Genomic DNA, 16,694 nt, shown 5'->3' with positions numbered 1-16,694 from the left:
AAGTGGCTTGTAAATTTATTCAAAACGACTGGTTTCCATGGCAACAGTGCAACTTCAAAGATTACAAGACAAGTTACTGACAAGTTACAAGTTACAAGACTTCCTGCTACCATCGAGTCCATCGACAGAAGAAGAAAAATTCCGTTTGTGATTTTTTTCCCATCTGCAATGAAAATGAAATAAAACCATATTATTGCTATTTTCTTTATTTATATTAAAGTTTGCCATGATGTTCCTGAATTCTGGTGAGATCTAGGACAAAAATTTGACAGAGCTAAACTTCTAAAGTTAAGCCTCTAGAATGGAGAGTGAAATTGATCTAAATGTTATCACACTTGTGTAATTGGTTTGTAAAGTTGCTTGTAAATTTACTAAAGGTCAGTATGTTAGTTGAGTTGCAGCAAACAACAGACACATGATATTTCCTGACCTCTCACTGTACATTTCGACAACTCGCGTACTGCTTCTGGCGTATGTACCTCTTTTCCTGTGGATCATGATTTTTTGCCAAAGAACTTCATACAATGCAAAGGCAACAAAAGTCATATGACAACAAGACTTTGACACAGCTGTGATACAATGTAACTCAGAGCAGCAGTGTCCAGGAATGTAATATGATTCTGTGTATGTGAAGTGCACTGCAAAGTGTACTCCCTGCTGGTGTGTGTTTATTATGGGTCCATAAAAGCTCTTCCATTTTCACAAGTCAGTGCAACTTCTGAGGCAAGTTTATGAACAACTTTACAAACCAAGTACACAAGTGTGGCAACATTTAGATCAATTTCACTGTCCATTTTTATCTGCATATCTGTGTAAATATGAAAAATTGAACAAAGAGTTGACATCAGATGAGCAAGCAAAACTAAGGCCGGTGTCAACCAGAAAGACAGAACTTAATTTTTTTTTAAATTGAAAAATTGGGCATAGGTTTCCCCTGCATGGGCACCTGGCCCATGGCAGCTGCTGTTCAGCAGATTAAACCCAGACAATCAGCAATAAACTCAAGAAAAAATTTAGTGGGGAGTAATGGACATGTACTTTACTAAAAAGTTTGACGTTTACCTGAATTTGTTGCTTCAAAAACCAAATCATATCAAAATAACGGGATTACTTCTCATCCAACATGATGCTTTAAGTTACAGTCTCCAGCTCAGAGCAAAAAATCACAGCCGTTCACAATTATTGTTATAGTGACCTCAATAAGTTATACTAGAAATATCTTCCTTACAAGAAAAATATAATATTTATTGAGAAAAATATCAACAAACTTACCATTCTATGAGAATCTTGACAAAATCTCACTTATATTTCCCCCAGTCAAGCCTAGCCAGAAAGATCAAGTGCCAAGTGGCGGGTAGCGTCCATAGTTACAGATGACGTGAACAAGACTCAAAGTTCGCGGTCGTAGCGGTTCACGGCACTCTCACCAAAAAAAACCATGTATCGCTATTGAGTCTCTGATTCATCTACATTTATTTCAAATTTAATGAATAGACGAGGTATCAGTGAACATATCAATGTAATTTTCCCCTGGTTAAAATCTTTAGAAATGTCCAAAATGTGCTCAAAAAGTTTTCAAATTGAGATTTTCACAAGATTTAGTCAGAATTTGCAGACGAAAATGGTACCATTCGAAAGGCAATTTCATAGCGAAAAATACCGGAACATTTCATTTGTCTAGCTGCGCAGACTCAGCAGCGACACCCGATGATTTATGGGTAAGGTCATAAAACAGCTGGAGGTCAAATTGCGTCTTTCGAGGTCAGTGCTCAGAGCTCACGCTGTGGCAATTTTACGATGGCCATTTCTTCATTTTGTTACGGTAAAATTTCGAAATAAAGACAAGTAAGTGACACTAAGGTATCTTTTTACTCGGATTAGCCCCTTTTTTAGCCTCATTTTCTTGAAAAAACCCAACATTTTTTATTTCTAAACATGGTCGATCTCCGTAGTCACGCACGCGTTCAGTAGCCATTGTATGGCCGTCTGGTATACCTATGCTTTTGTCATTCTTGTTTTTCCTGGTTTAAATATTTCTTGAATGGACCAATTCAAACCGAATGTGAGCACACTGTCCTTGACGGTATTTTTAATTCTTGCTTGAGCCATTACTCAAACACGTACACATTTCATTTAAACATAGACAAGGTGCTATATGTTTACCAATGCCTATCAGTCACACATTCGCATTGGTGCATCACTTTAAAGGGACAAAGTCGCCCATTTTTCATGAATTTTGTTTGATCCCAGATACAACTATTATTGTTTGACATGTTGAAAGATAATGAATGGGTGACCATGCATATGTTCGACCCTGGTTTTAGAGAAATTAAATGAAACCAGCACAAAAACGAATTAATGGTCGTGACCATTAATTCATTTTCGTGATGGTTTATCAGGGTTTTACATCACTTTTTACTTTTGAGAGTCCATGGGAGTCCTACATCAAAATATGGGGGTCCCAATTTATTTCACAAAAATATTTTATAGTTTATCAATGCCATGGTCTTCACTGTGTTCAATTAGTATTAAAACACACAGCAAATAGTTGCATATTTCTTAAAATAATTCCTACATGAAAATTCTAGTTCATACTGAGGGCCCTCATTGATCAATTCAAAGAACATTATTCATGATATTATCTCATAACTTTAATGACAAGTTCACAACGTGAAATTTGAACAAGTATTCAAATTTGTCAAATTGACAAGAAGGTAAGTAATTTCATACTCTGAAATGGCAGACACCTAGCGAGTCAAGTCCCTTATAAAACTCACATACTTATTTAAGTTATCCATAAGTCTGTAAATAAGTCTGTATATAAGTTGTTTTTGTGGCAGATACCTACTTGTTTCGTTACAGACTTGTTCCTTTTGTCTATGGCCAAAGTTAGGTCTGTACATACTACTAAGTATGTGTATAGGCCGAAAAATGTAAATTAGCTAGGTAGGCATCGGCCATACAGACCTAAAAATTAGCATAACCACTTAACAATACATACTTAAAGCGCGTAAATATAAGCAGGTAAAATTGGTATGTAAAATTTACATATATTAATTAGCATATATAAGCAGGTAAAATTGGTATGTAAAATTTACATATATTAGCATATACATACTTCTTGACAATAAGTATGTACGTTCTTAAAAATTAGCATACATGATGCCTATATATTCAAGTCTCGATGCATGAAAAAATTGCAAAACCAGGAATTGACAACAGTGATGCAGCCACATCCAACATTTTATGTATGATCATAATTATCATGCTTCTAAACTTGATATACCAGGTCAACAACTGAAAAATGGACAGTGATACCCAAGACAGAGGGCAGCTTCCAGCAGAGTTCATGGGACAGTGTACATAGTAGCCTTCCCAATACTTCCATCCATTACAAATTTACTCGGTTCAGAATCATTTTGTAATGAACTGTAGTGGATAGACTTGCCATGTAAGAAACTAAAAATTAGTCTTACCTCAACATAGGGAACAAGACAGCACAAGAAGCAACAAGACAACACAAGAAGCAGTTCTCTGATGTCAAGTTTGCAAGCTCTTTATTTCATAGTGGAAGGGGAGATTCATGTGAAAAACCCAACAGAACACATCTTAAAGTCTGCTTTGATTGTTCACATTATCAAAAGTTGTTTTTGATGCCATCCTTATACTTTCCGATCTTGTTCTGAAACTTCACATTGGTCTGTTCAGCTTCTTGGCCTTTGCCCATAGATACACTGAGAATAAAAATGATAAATAACAGACAAGGATGTCATTACATGTGGAGAGTGAAATTGCTTGTACTTATCCTTAATATAAAAATTCATGGAAAGAGCATTCATGTGCTTAAATGAAATTATAATAATTGATATAAAATAATTTACCTTCTGATAAAAACACTCATGACATATCTATAAATTATGTTCGTTGTGATTACCAAATCTTTGCTTTTCAGCCTCATTTTCCCCATTGATTAGTGACACACCATTCCAAACTACAACTACTGACCGGTGGTGATTGGGGTTCAGCACATCTCAAACAGAAGAAATGTAAATCAAAAAGTATCCCTTTATAATATTAAAACCAGGTCAAAGTTTAAATAATAAAAATATATGAGTATCTGTTGTATATCATCAATCCGGTCAAAATTTTGAATCAATGAGTAAAAATAACAGATAATAGCCTGGCTCTATTCGTTACTACAACTCTCCTTGTAATTAACGCACAGAGATATCCTTGTAATTAACGCACAGAGATAGACAGTGACAGTGTGGAGTAACACTTCACTGTCTATATTGAGGTACCAACCTCATGGTTTAATTTTTGCCAACACCGTCCGTTCGTTTCGTATACTTGAACAGGGTTCGCCAAGAATGACATCAATATAGCGTGACTAAAGAAGTGAAAACTGCGAAAATTACAGAGACAACTCGTGGATAAGGCGTATTGGAAATTACTTACCGAATTTTTAAACAATCTCTTCGGTCTCTCCTGCCTCCATGCTTCGATCGAACTATGCATATGGGTTGTGTTCGTGTTCTACGGGACGATATCGCGGTCGATCTCAGAATCGGTCATCCAATGGCCATCAACGCATCGTAAACGCTGTTTGTTGGTTTTTGTAACAGTAAATTCATAGCTAACCTGTACATACCCTGAATGATTATGTCCTACGGTAATTTTACGCGAAACTATGTCAAAATCAGAGCGGAAAGAGGTGACGATTTTCTCTCTCACTCAAAACGTCCTAACGTCCCACCAGTGCATATCAGATTTAATTTGCCGCTTAGGATTTGACCCGTGACCTTTTGGCAACTTGACCAATCATAAAGAAATCTTCACATGATCTATAATAATCTGACCAATCATAAAGAAGTCTTCACATGATCTATGACATCATCAGGCGTGATTCTAAAGTCCTGGGTTCAAAGTCTGATGACCCATGTGACCCACCCACTCAGCTAGCTGGCAGCGTGATCGAACACAGCTAGCTGTATGCATGGAGGTATGCGAGCTCGCGTTTGAAAAGCTAAAACGACAGAAAATCCATTACATGTAAACCTTTACCAGATCATCACAACGTTTACGCTCTGCAAAAACGTCTCCGACATACAAGTCTCGTGACTTACAAACTTGGCTCGATGATGACTTTCATCGCGCACGTCCGGTGTGAGTCGATGTTGAAACTATGCTTATTACGCTGGGATAGCTGCCTCAGCAGCCTGGCATGGCATCATACGTAGTCGTAAGCTTTCAATCTACTCTGTGATCGGACTCGTAGTTCATGTTTGAAAGGGCCCGGTAAGAAAACACAAAAGAACCAGATATACGTTATTTTTGAGTTGCAGTTCTTTGAAAGACTAGGCTTTTAAAGGGAGATATGCACGTGAAATAAGTTCAACCATATTTTACGTCGAGCTCAACGTTCATTTTTCGCAAAGCGTTTTTTGGCAGATCGTCCATGTAGCCGACACGGACTTGAATTGTCTGATCGTTTTTTGTCTTTTTTTTCTGTAGAAACAGTTACGCTTTCAATGAGAACTGATCATTCGCAAAACGTACATAAAAAGTCAGTGATTGATTTTCTGTACCGATCAAAGTAAAATCGTAGTTTTTTTCACACAATTTGTTGAACTTCAAAATCAAAATCAACTTGAACTATCACACATTTCCGAATATGCAGCGTATGCCTGTTGTGCAGACTTAAAATACACGACACCGGCCGAAAACAACATAAGTCTGTAGGAAATTAAACGTAATTGTTTATTTTGACCAAGTAGATAACAAAATAAGTTGTTATACTCTCCGGACGTAAAACAATTAGGTATGTATGATCGCAAAATAAGTATGTATGAAGTTCCAACCACTTATTTTCCCAAAAATAGGTCGTTTTGGGTCGGTACAGACCTAATCACTACACAGTAACTACTTGATAAGTCGTTCAGTTTTCTACGGGGTAGCTTTGAGTTCACACTCTGCCAGCAGCTCCTTCAGCAAATAACCTAGCAGTGTTCATGAAGTCAAAATCATCTATGATGGGGCCAACCAGTTTGATGAACATTAGTCTATTAAGCCTTTGAGGATTGAGTCTATTTCGTGCCCTCTGTTTGATGGCATTTTGTACTGAAAAGCCCCTTTCACATGGGGCAGAGGACACTGGTATGACAACAGCAATTTTAGCTAGGATGGCAAAATCAGGATACTCCTCTGTAAAATCAGTTAGCAACAGCTTGATATTCGTATCAAAATTCAGTGCCTCCCTATGAGATCTTGTGAAGTGTTTGTAAACAAGGAAGTGTGCCCTAGCTCTATCAGCATCAATACCTGGTGTATTGTTATAATGATTCAACAGTTGATCAAGCTGGTTGACCCCATAGTCAGGTAGGTTGGCCACATTTTCAGGATATCTGTGTGGGTTGAGAATCACATCAAAACACTCCAGAATATTCATCTCATCATCTGGAAATCTGCTATCTAAATTCTGCAGCAGTTTGTTGATATAATTTTTTCTTGCATCACAGAACCTCTGTCTGAGTGGCTGATTGTCAGTATTTTGAATGTTTTTGTATGTGTTTTTCTGACCATTGCCAGGAACATCACCCAAATCATTAAAGACGTCTCTGACAGTGTGTGAATCATTAGTCATTCTATTCAATGTGTCCCTAGTAGACTGAACACTTTTTTTGATATAAGAGGTGACAGAATCTTTCTGAAATGTAAGGCTCAAAATTCCAATGACAGTAAGAACATCAATCAATAAGGCAGTGAATAGCAGACACAATGAATTAGAGATAAATTTCAACAGCTCATCAGCCTTTCCCCCTTTTTTGTCACTTGCAAGTGCCAAGGCAATTGGCTCAAAACTGATGAAAACCATCTTGACAGCTGATTCGACCGACAGCCAGCGAACAGATGTAGCCTCACCCTTATAAAACTCACATACTTATTTAAGTTATCCATAAGTCTGTAAATAAGTCTGTATATAAGTTGTTTTTGTGGCAGATACCTACTTGTTTCGTTACAGACTTGTTCCTTTTGTCTATGGCCAAAGTTAGGTCTGTACATACTACTAAGTATGTGTATAGGCCGAAAAATGTAAATTAGCTAGGTAGGCATCGGCCATACAGACCTAAAAATTAGCATAACCACTTTACATACTTAAAGTGCGTAAATATAAGCAGGTAAAATTGGTATGTAAAATTTACATATATTAATTAGCATATATAAGCAGGTAAAATTGGTATGTAAAATTTACATATATTAGCATATACCGTAAAAACCCGATCAATTCGACCACCCTATTAATTCGACCACCCTATTTTTTTCACAAAACATAATTTTATTTGGGCCCTTTCAAATCGACAACCGACTAAAATTGGGACTTTCTCGATATCTATTAATTCGACCGAATTACATACCCTTCAAAAACTTCCTTCAGTTGGTGAATGAACGATATTTCAAGACATCGAAAACCACCGTTACGAATACGATGAACCACGGGTCAGACAAAAAGGCAGAAATGAGAACAACAAAGGGCTTTGTAAACGGCTTTCAGATTGGTTTTCATTGGGTCACATGATTATTTTCGCTGAGTGGGAAACCTCAGTGATTTAAAGAGCTGGATCTCAGCCGCGGCTTTCGAAATATGCATGAAGTTTCAGCGTGTGTGAAGTACCAGCCCTCCAGTCTCTGGTTTTGTAACTATTTTCTCACCTTAATATCGAAGAAAGTAAGAATAAATTACCTACTTTCTCCCTTTCTCATTGTCTTTTCCGAATTCTTACAATCCCGTGTCGATTGAAATTTACAGACTCTTTCTGTGTGTGAATCAATATCCCTTCCTAATTTGACAGATATTATGTTCTAAACCACACGTTGCTTGTTCCTAAAACACATAGACAGATGTGCCCTGTGCACTAAAGAATGAGTTTGCGAAATCTTTTGCGAACGCTGAAAAAATTGCTGAGGAAAAATCGATTTTACATGTCAGTAAGTACGGCCGCCGCCGCCGCCGCGCCGTGCGTTTTACCGACTGGGAACAGAGCCCGGGGAACAGAGTAATATTTTCAAACGCAAATGGGGACAGTGTCAAGGAAAGAGTAAGACGACGACTTATTTTTTCAAGCTGAAGAAATTGCTCTTTCTGGCTGTTTTAATGACTCAATCGAATATTTTTGTACCCAATTAATAAATCATAGACAATCTCAATTCTCGGTTTCTGGCAATTTTTTGTCGACCGATAAGTCTTTTCATCTTCAATATTCCATTCTAATTTCACCTATATAATATCCTAACCTCCTGTGACTTTCCTTCTAAACGTTGATTTGCCTTGTGCACCAAAAGAGATGCTCTATTTTATGCCAAACGATGAAAAGATCCCTGAAGAAATAACCATGTGTCAGTCAGTACGCCGACGGCAGGCGAAACCCGGACGGCCATACCGATTGGGGACAGAGCAGAGTAGATCGAAACGCAAACGGGGTGTTATTATAGGAAAGGCGGTGACTTATTTTAAAGCTGAATAAAGTGCTGTCTCTGGTTGTACTGTGTAAGTCTGTCGATCGAAATATATATTTTGTTCCCAGTTGATTAATCATGGGGGATGGCAGTCTCGATCTCCCCTTCTTTATGGTTCGATATTTACTGACTCGTTCCTTCTCATTTTTGTCAAACGATGAAAGCATTTTCGTCTTCCTTATTCAATCTTACTTTGACCGACGTGATATCCTGACCTACAGTGTCATTAGTTTTGACCAACGTACAAAGACGTTGCCCATGCGCCCGGTTGACGAGATATTTTGCAAAACGGTGAAGAAATATTATTATTTATTAGCCGTGTTCACAATAATGACACTGGCTCAGCAAGAAAGAGAAGGACAAGAAAATGTATAACACTGAAATATTTGAACACGTACGGCCGTACTGCATGGGGGCCCGGGAGACATCGATATCAGTCTTTCCGGACTGTTTACATGTAGCTTAGGGGATATCAAAGGAGATGAATCAGTTGGTTGAATAAAACAAAAGTTTTCAGGCATATTTATGTCAATGTTGTAAACGTTGGACTTTTGATTCGATTGAGAAACCAGAATCACCTACGAGAGATGTCTGTATTAAACACGGACGCACAATTCGGAATAGTTTGTTGTGCTACTGTCGGTCTCAGTTGTGGTGTCTCTCTCCCATAAAATTTCAAAGCTATAGGCCTACACTTGTCGTTTCGATTCACAGGTAGCAGTACACCGATGACCAGATATTAAAACAAGTCTAAGCACTCTAAGCAATTTTACGCCTTGAACGTCCTTGAACCTATGGACGTGACCATTGTTTTACTGCGCCCATTAGCGTGTAAACCCCTGCTCGTTCCCAGCAGAGTACTTTTTTAAAGTTCTGTACATCAGTGTACACTGTGTGTATAAGCCCTAAACCTAGTTTAATTCAATTATGGAAAGGTATTAGTAAAGAATAAAGGGTCGTTACAGTTGCTAAAATTGCGAGAAAAAATGGCACGTTTTTCCAGTACTTTTACAGTTCTGTGCTTTCCATCCCCGTTACTCAAATAGAATAGTCCTATTCACAAGCGCTATTGTTTTAAATCACGTCCAGGATGTGCTGTTGATTTTCATTCTTTCGTGCAATTTCATTTGTTTGAAGCAATTATCCTTTCATTGACTGCTCTGTGGGACTCTTCTGGATATGTGTTTTGGATAAAAAGAACTCGACAGTGAAAGACATAAACTTCGACGGTGATAGGTACGATGTGCGAAGATATACAAATTACAAGTTATTTTAGAAGTTCTCAAAACCAGTAAAAATATTTCTGCGCGCCACTTATTGATCGTTGATCGTGTCTTCATGTGAACGTCCTTGAATCCGTGACCACGACCATTGTTTTTGAAGTGTTCGACGGTCGATGATCGGCAGATTAATATGTTACTGAACTATCGTGTGTTTTGTTAGCATGGTTAGGTAATAGACGGTGTAGTCTGTAGAGGCGATACGGCGAAATTCCAAGGCCCAAGAGAGCATGTGACGTACATCGCATGCTTTCTACAACGAACGAGTCGTCGGTTTCAATAGCTACGTGAAATCCGGCCTCACCGATGTCCCTGTCCTGATTCGGAGAACAACTTTCAAGCTGCGAGTTGAGGTTCAGATGTCCGATTTTTTCATATTCAAAAGGCTTATTGATTTACAGAGAACGCCCGTCTTGTTTTTAGCACATGAGGGCAATTGAAAATTCAAAGCCAAATAGCCAGTGGGAAAAAATTCCACCGGACGACTCGCTCTCACCAGCGGTCGCAATGAAAAAAAATCGAAGTCTCTGAAGTCGGTATCATTGCTCCGCCATGTTTACTGTTAGTTGTACGGCCAGTTTAAAGTCACAGATTTTTCTTCACGGCAAAATTCATATAATTGCCATACCGCGAAGTTCCCTGTGCAATATGTCTTATGTCAATTTGGCAGCAAAAGCGTCACGGACATTCGATCGATGGTGATACACTTTCTCCAGGCCGTGACATGTCACCAGTTACGAACTTTACCGGTTTTCGATACGAAATATGCAATATATTATCAGCATTGTTCACGTTGTGTTTTGAGTCTGATATCGAATATAACAGGAAAAAACTAACGATTTGAGAGACGATAGAGACCATGCCCGATACGGAAAATTGACATCACCTACTTGCATTGAGCAGTGACCTGAAACTTCAGACTTATATATAAATGTCGACAATATAAAATATCGAAATACCGGAGAGGGAGAGAGAGAGGTTTACGCTGTCGCGATTTGATTATACTGTTTCGGATATGACTTCGGTATAGACGATACACAGACATCGAAATGTACACCTACTTTCCAGAAATTCGACTAATCTTATAATAAGAGTAGAATAAATATAACAGTGTTGGTTGAAGTAAATCTTCAGATGTTGGTTTTCCAAGTTAGACAATACTTACAGAAATATGGTCATCATAGTCTTCTCTTAAAAACTATTATCTTCCACACCACGTTTCTTATGATCGGTGATGTCATTTTTTATTATTTTTACAAACTTTCAATGCATCAAACGCCATTAGACTATCTCATCTGCCTGTCAGGGAGTTACTATATATTTCCAAGGGCTGGCACACGATGTCAACTTACGCGTCGTCCGTCGAGCGGCCGGTGGCAGTGTCACAGATCGCTCCGTCTGTAATCGCGGCCACTTTGATTTTGATGTGACACCCAGGTGTGTTTGAGGTTTTTTGTTACCTAATTTGTCGACCTCAAAAAATTCCACAGTCCATGCTTTGAAGCAGTCTCAACATGGCAAACATGTCTGCGTAAATTTCATCCTCGTCGTTCCAATTAATTCGACCACTAAATTATTTCGGCAGTTTTAATTTCCTAATAAATCGACGATTTTGAAATCGTAATTATTTTTTTCTGGTCGAATTGATCGGGTTTTTACGGTATACATACTTCTTGACAATAAGTATGTATGTTCTTAAAAATTAGCATACATGATGCCTATATATTCAAGTCTCGATGCATGAAAAAACTGCAAAACCAGGAATTGACAACAGTGATGCAGCCACATCCAACATTTTATGTATGATCATAATTATCATGCTTCTAAACTTGATATACCAGGTCAACAACTGAAAAATGGACAGTGATACCCAAGACAGAGGGCAGCTTCCAGCAGAGTTCATGGACAGTGTACATAGTAGCCTTCCCAATACTTCCATCCATTACAAATTTACTCGGTTCAGAATCATTTTGTAATGAACTGTAGTGGATAGACTTGCCATGTAAGAAACTAAAAATTAGTCTTACCTCAACATAGGGAACAAGACAGCACAAGAAGCAACAAGACAACACAAGAAGCAGTTCTCTGATGTCAAGTTTGCAAGCTCTTTATTTCATAGTGGAAGGGGAGATTCATGTGAAAAACCCAACAGAACACGTCTTAAAGTCTGCATTTGATTGTTCACATTATCAAAAGTTGTTTTTGATGCCATCCTTATACTTTCCGATCTTGTTCTGAAACTTCACTTTGGTCTGTTCAGCTTCTTGGCCTTTGCCCATAGATACACTGAGAATAAAAATGATAAATAACAGACAAGGATGTCATTACATCATGTGGAGAGTGAAATTGCTTGTACTTCGTCGACTATCCTTAATATAAAAATTCATGGAAAGAGCATTCACGTGCTTAAATTAAATTATAATAATTGATATAAAATAATTTACCTTCTGATAAAAACACTCATGACATATCTATAAATTATGTTCGTTGTGATTACCAAATCTTTGCTTTTCAGCCTCATTTTCCCCATTGATTAGTGACATGCCATTCCAAACTACAACTACTGACCGGTGGTGATTGGGGTTCAGCACATCTCAAACAGAAGAAATGTAAATCAAAAAGTATCCCTTTATAATATTAAAACCAGGTCAAAGTTTAAATAATAAAAATATATGAGTATCTGTTGTATATCATCAATCCGGTCAAAATTTTGAATCAATGAGTAAAAATAACAGATAATAGCCTGGCTCTATTCGTTACTACAACTCTCCTTGTAATTAACGCACAGAGATAGACAGTGACAGTGTGGAGTAACACTTCACTGTCTATTGAGGTACCAACCTCCATCATGGTTTAATTTTTGCCAACACCGTCCGTTCGTTTCGTATACTTGAACAGGGTTCGCCAAGAATGACATCAATATAGCGTGACTAAAGAAGTGAAAACTGCGAAAATTACAGAGACAACTCGTGGATAAGGCGTATTGGAAATTACTTACCGAATTTTTAAACAATCTCTTCGGTCTCTCCTGCCTCCATGCTTCGATCGAACTATGCAATATGGGTTGTGTTCGTGTTCTACGGGACGATATCGCGGTCGATCTCAGAATCGGTCATCCAAGGGCCATCAACGCATCGTAAACGCTGTTTGTTGGTTTTAAATTCATAGCTAACCTGTACATACCCTGAATGATTATGTCCTACGGTAATTTTACGCGAAACTGTGTCAAAATCAGAGCGAAAAGAGGTGACGATTTTCTCTCAAACTCAAAACGTCCTAACGTCCCACTAGTGCATATCAGATTTAATTTGCCGCTTAGGATTTGACCCGTGACCTTTTGGCAACTTGACCAATCATAAAGAAATCTTCACAGGATCTACAATAATCTGACCAATCATAAAGAAGTCTTCACATGATCTATGACATCATCAGGCGTGATTCTAAAGTCCTGGGTTCAAAGTCTGATGACCCATGTGACCCACGCACTCAGCCAGCTAGCAACGTGATCGAACACAGCTGTATGCTAGCTCGCATTTGAAAAGCTAAAACGACAGAAAATCCATTACATGTAAACCTTTACCAGATCATCACAACGCTCTGCAAAAACGTCTCCGACATACAAGTCTCGTGACTTACAAACTTGGCTCGATGATGACTTTCATCGCGCACGTCCGGTGTGAGTCGATGTTAAAACTATATTACGCTGGGATAGCTGCCTGGCATCATACGTAGTCGTAAGCTTTCAATCTACTCTGTGATCGGACTCGTAGTTCATGTTTGAAAGGGCCCGGTAAGAAAACACAAAAGAACCAGATATACGTTATTTTTGAGTTGCAGTTCTTTGAAAGACTAGGCTTTTAAAGGGAGATATGCACGTGAAATAAGTTCAACCATATTTTACGTCGAGCTCAACGTTCATTTTTTGCAAAGCGTTTTTTGGCAGATCGTCCATGTAGCCGACACGGACACGAACTGTCTGATCGTTTTTTGTCTTTTTTCTGTAGAAACAGTTACGCTTTCAATGAGAACTGATCATTCGCAAAACGTACATAAAAAGTCAGTGATTGATTTTCTGTACCGATCAAAGTCAAATGGTAGTTTTTTTTACACAATTTGTTGAACTTCAAAATCAAAATCAACTATCACACATTTCCGAATATGCAGCGTATTATTGTGCAGACTTAAAATACGCGACACCGGCCCAAAACAACATAAGTCTGTAGGAAATTAAACGTAATTGTTTATTTTGACCAAGTAGATAACAAAATAAGTTGTTATGCTCTCCGGACGTAAAACAATTAGGTATGTACGATCACAAAATAAGTATGTATGAAGTTCCAACCACTTATTTTCCCAAAAATAGGTCGTTTTGGGTCGGTACAGACCTAATCACTACACAGTAACTACTTGATAAGTCGTTCAGTTTTCTACGGGTAGTCATTCGTTTTGCTTTCCCATTCAACAGAGTTTGAATTTGTCATATCTCACACTAGAGTCAATGAAGTATTTATACAATGAATGGATTATATTATGATATTCTTTGCAATATTCAATATCTCTGCCTGCTTGGGAAGCAGCAAGATTCAATCGATGTGCAACACAATGCACTTGAACAAGGTTGGGATTTCTGGCTTTTAATTTTGCACCCAACCCGTTCAAACGGCCGGTCATTACGGCCGCCCCGTCTGTTCCTAGTCCATATATTTTGTTCACGGCTGCGTCACAGATTTCTTTCCTAGTCAAAAATTCAATCAAGGCGTTTTCGATCTCTGCAGCAGTGGCATCTGTAATTTACTGGTTACAGAGGAAAGAAACATTTGCCTCGCCATTCTGAATATATCGAACATATATTGCAAGTTTCTTATGAATGAAATGTCACAACACAAGTCTCATCCAACATTATACCGATGACGTCACTTGCATGTATGCTATCAATCAGGGACTTCTCGATCGCACGTTGAATACACTCTTCAAACTCCATAACTATCTGGGAAACGTTTGTAATATTCAATGTCTAAGCCGTTCAGATTCTGCAGATGAATGATGTCAGTGAATACATCGCATGGAAGGTCACGTTTAGCGATCAGGTAAAACAGTATGTAATTGTGCAGCGTACGCCTCGAGTTCGTTACTCTTACCGCTACGTATCACTCCACTCGTAACTGTGCTCTTACCCTGCAACTGCCGGTCCTCATGCTTAGGATTTTAACGCTTGTGAGACGACTTTTCGAGTCCTGATGACGAGTGAGAGTTGAATGTTGAAAATTACAAAAACCTTCCATGAACGGGCATGTAACATTTGCTTTCAAACATACACCGCACTCCATGACGTTTCGCTCTTCAGAATATCGAAGCCATTTATAGTAAATCTATTGAGTCAACTTCTGTTGAATGTTCGTAATTTTGCTGACTTGGTCGGGGGACCTGATGTATCAGTATCGCATGGCGTAGCTGCCGTTTCGGCCTCGACCAAACCTGCATGGTGCTGGTTGCTGCGTGCGGCCGCCGAAAAACTTTCGCAGATCGGCCTGTTTTGACACGACCCGCCCTGATGCATAAACATGTGTTAATCGACACAAACAAGAAATCGACCAATTAAGAATCAGTTTACATTTTGAAAGTAACTTTTTACAGCAATAGAATTTGTTTCCGCGGTTACCATTGGTTATGAAACAGTGGAGGCCAATGCACTATGGAGCATTCCATTAAAGTACGGGGTCGGTAAGGTTTACTGGGATGTGTTTTACGTGTACACCAGCAACAGATATTGCTGCGTCCCAAGGGACGCGTGGTTTAGTTTTTGAGGGGTCCTGCGTCCGGTTTTATGCGTAAAGGACGCAGAAATGCGCGTCATGTAAAACCCTGGTTTATGTATCGTGTCTAAAACTGGGTACGTACCGGTATATATGCATGGACATCCATTTATTCTCTGTATGCATTTATCTAATCGTCTCAAAACGGACGAACTACGAGCAGACCTACGAGCTCGTACGAGTGACGTAATGTGCCGTACTTTCAAAGTACGAGTGACGTAATGCAGGTCCCAAAATCGACAAAGTGAGCGTCAAGCTGAGCGTGGAAAAACAAAAACAGCGTCGAACTGAGCGTTGAAAAAGAAAAGACAAAATAGGATTCGAAATGAACGTAGAAACATGCCAAACAGAATGTCAAAGAGGGGTTCTGAGTACGACTTTGCAGCACTATATTTATAACACTGTTGACAAAATCTTAACAACAATAAATTGTGGGTTCATCGTAATTGGTATTGCATGCATTAGTGAATTTTCAAAAATGACATTCATAATTGCATATATTTCAACTTGGGTAGCAAGAAAACCGACGACTCTGAGTGACTGGCATTGGGCGCGGGCGTTCGTTCGTGTGCAAACATCGCAGACGATTGGCGGTACGGTGGGAGTAGGCAATAATAGCGATAAACAAAACGGCCAGTTTAGCCTACCCACGATATTGTAATACATATGTCATCCACCCTCTGATGTGATTTTCCTCTAATTAACGCCCAATAAATAAATATATTTGTAAAAATACATTATTACGTCGACGCCGACTCATTGACGTCGACAAATCGACGTCAGCATTTATACTACGACTGATGCCTGGAATTATCTACCGAATTGAGTGTAGCTAGGTAAGTTTGGAATGTGATGAGTTGGTTTTGAGTGATGTTTTTTTGTTGTTCAGGAGCGCGAACGAACGAATTGAATATAGAAGTATCGAGCATCGATATCTTGTATGGCTTCTGCAAGTTCCGCGATGACAAACAGGAATATTGACCCCACAGTGACCTGACTATACCATTATTCAATAGGCGGGGCCGTATTCTCAACAATACACACCAATAATAGTGTGGTTCCGATAATGTGCTTTTTCAAAACTTGA

General features: G+C 38.7%; 2 long non-coding RNA genes across 2 annotated transcripts; both read right to left on the bottom strand.

Annotated features, from left to right (window-relative positions):
* Positions 1–3,530: 3,530 nt before the first annotated feature.
* Positions 3,531–5,199, bottom strand: LOC139114887 (uncharacterized). Its single transcript, XR_011547989.1, has 2 exons — positions 4,459–5,199; positions 3,531–3,734 (listed from the first exon to the last, which is right to left on the bottom strand). It is a non-coding gene; the product is annotated as an uncharacterized lncRNA (long non-coding RNA).
* Positions 5,200–11,875: 6,676 nt separating this feature from the next.
* On the bottom strand, positions 11,876–15,653 carry LOC139114881 (uncharacterized). The gene is made up of 2 exons (XR_011547988.1): positions 12,793–15,653; positions 11,876–12,080 (listed from the first exon to the last, which is right to left on the bottom strand). It is a non-coding gene; the product is annotated as an uncharacterized lncRNA (long non-coding RNA).
* Between the last annotated feature and the right edge of the window lie 1,041 nt (positions 15,654–16,694).

The sequence above is a fragment of the Ptychodera flava genome, chromosome 2 (genome assembly GCF_041260155.1).
Source record: "Ptychodera flava strain L36383 chromosome 2, AS_Pfla_20210202, whole genome shotgun sequence".
Classification (NCBI taxonomy): Eukaryota; Metazoa; Hemichordata; class Enteropneusta; family Ptychoderidae; genus Ptychodera; species Ptychodera flava.
The sequence above is the reverse complement of the archived record's forward strand: the minus strand, read 5'-3'. Positions and strand labels throughout refer to the sequence as shown.